Raw genomic sequence first — 2,379 nt, forward strand, 5'->3', positions numbered from 1 at the left:
TCCCCCTCCTACCTCTTCCTCCCTGCTTATACTCTCTATTTCACATAGTAAAGGTGTGTGTGTGTGTGCGTGTGCGTGGTGTGTGTGTGTGTGTGTGTGTGTGTGTGTGTGTGTGTGTGTGTGTGTGTGTGTGTGTGTGTGTGTGTGTGTGTGTGTGTGTGTGTGTGTGTGTGGTGTGTGTGTGTGTGTGTGTGTGTGTGTGTGTGTGTGTGTGTGTGCATAAATGTGTGCTTTTCTTTTCAGTGGAGGGAATCACACGCACACACACACACACACACTTTCACTGTGGGACAGACTTACTCCCCAAACAAACAAGCAACAATCAGCATGAGATTTGAGCGAGCAACCCCAATCCCCCCCCCCACCCCCCCCCCCCCACCCCCCACTCTCCCATGAAGACCCTGTGAGACAAATGCTTGTCTGCATCAACATGAAGCCTCCCTGGCACCACAGCCAAGCAGCGGCATGCTACCAGCTCAACCAGCAGGAGAGGAAGACACCAGAGCTGTTAAAGGAACACGCCAACTTTTTGGGAAATGAGCTTATTTGCCATCTGGAGAACCTGGAGTTATACAAGCGGATACATACCCTTTCTGCTCTGCTTAGCGTCATTCACTGAAAGTAGGTGTTCATCACCTCAAAAGCCCTGTTGCTTTTTGAAAAACGGCGCCCAGGCAGCAGTGGTTCGGCAACAAATAGTTCCGAGTATATATCTGCTTAGAAAAGAAAATGTAAATGTCCCCCCCCCCCCACGTGGTAAATACACAGGTCACAACATGTTTACAGGAAAGTTTTGGAGTTGTATTCGTGACTGTTGGGAACTAGGCTACACTGGCACACCTACTTCCAGTGAATGACGCTAAGCTAGGCTAACAGTGTGGTTGTTCCCTAAGCCTAATGCATGCACAGAGAAGAAAAGGGTATGTATCTGCTTGTCTAACCTCGTTCCCAGTTGTATCTCCGTGAGATACAAGTGTCTATGGGGTAGAATTTCCGGTGTATGTACTTCCCCTGGAAGCTGCATACCGTGCAGGTGATTGATTGATTGAAAATGTTATTAACAGATTGCAGAATGGGTACAATACAGTACGCTCAATACACACAATTGGTAAGGGATGCAGACCAGAGAAAGTATTTCGTCTTGTAAGTAAGGGTGCAATTAGCACCGTGCAATCCATTCTTTGTGGATCCCGCCCTGTGCCTTTACTAATCATTTGAAAATGTCAACATTAGCTAAACAAAAAACAAGTACCTTTGAGACAGAAACATATATAACCCTGAATAATATTGCTGTATAATTATATATCAGAAGAGAGTTACACTTTGTCCTCAAATGAATGGAAGTGAATGAGGAGCCTGACACCTGGGAGGAATGGTGTGGACAGTGGACAACAGGACAGCAGTGGTCACTCGCTTACTTGTAGATTACCTCGGATGGGGGTGAGACTGCTGAATTTTGAATAGTTATACTAAAGTGAAATATGCCTTTAAGGCCTTTTTGTTCTCAGAGTGCAACGCTGGGACTTTGATGTATGTGGACGAAGCAGGGAAACACACTACTGGGAAAACAGAAGTGTTTTTAACAAGTCTCCTTTTCTCCTGAGTCTCTTTTTCTTTTTCTTTCTTTCTTTCTTTCTTTCTCTCTCTCTCTCCTCTCTCTCTCTCTCTCTCTCTCTCTCTCTCTCTCTCTCTCTCTCTCTCTCTCTCTCTCTGGGGTATGTGTGTTTGTGTGTGAGAAAGAGAGAGAGAGAGAGAGAGGAGAGAAGAGAGAGGAGAGAGAGAGAGAAGAGAGAGAGAGAGAGAGAGAGAGAGAGAGAGAGAGAGAGAGAGAGAGTTGGTATATTAGTCCACAGACAGAGAGTCAGGAGCACGATTCAGCTCTCAGCCTTTTTTCTGCTGAGCCATAAACCTGGAATGAACACACACACACACACACAACCACACACACACACACACACACACGCACGCACGCACGCACGCACGCACGCACGCACGCACGCACACACACACACGCGTGCACGCACGCACACACACACACAACACACACACAAACACATTGCAGAGTCTTGAGCTTTGGAAAGCATGCCTTACACTCTGAGACCCAGGCAACACAATACAATGACCGCAAAAGCTGTCTTTTGAGAGTATCAGCTGAGAGGAGTAGAATAACAGCATCTTTCCTCCTCTGCTCTAAGGATTCCCTGGGTTTAATTACTTTTGGTAAATGCTTTTTTATCAGACCAGGACAAGTCAGCCAAGGGGCAGACTTGAGGGAGCTTTGTTTGCCGAGAGGGAACGCATTATATCACGTGTCATTGTGATGAGGAACACATTATCTGACGGAGCCGGGTTGGCATTTTTCATTGTTCAGGGGTTATA

The sequence above is a fragment of the Notolepis coatsorum genome (assembly GCF_963971535.1).
Source record: "Notolepis coatsorum genome assembly, contig: SCAFFOLD_275, whole genome shotgun sequence".
NCBI lineage: Eukaryota > Metazoa > Chordata > Actinopteri > Aulopiformes > Paralepididae > Notolepis > Notolepis coatsorum.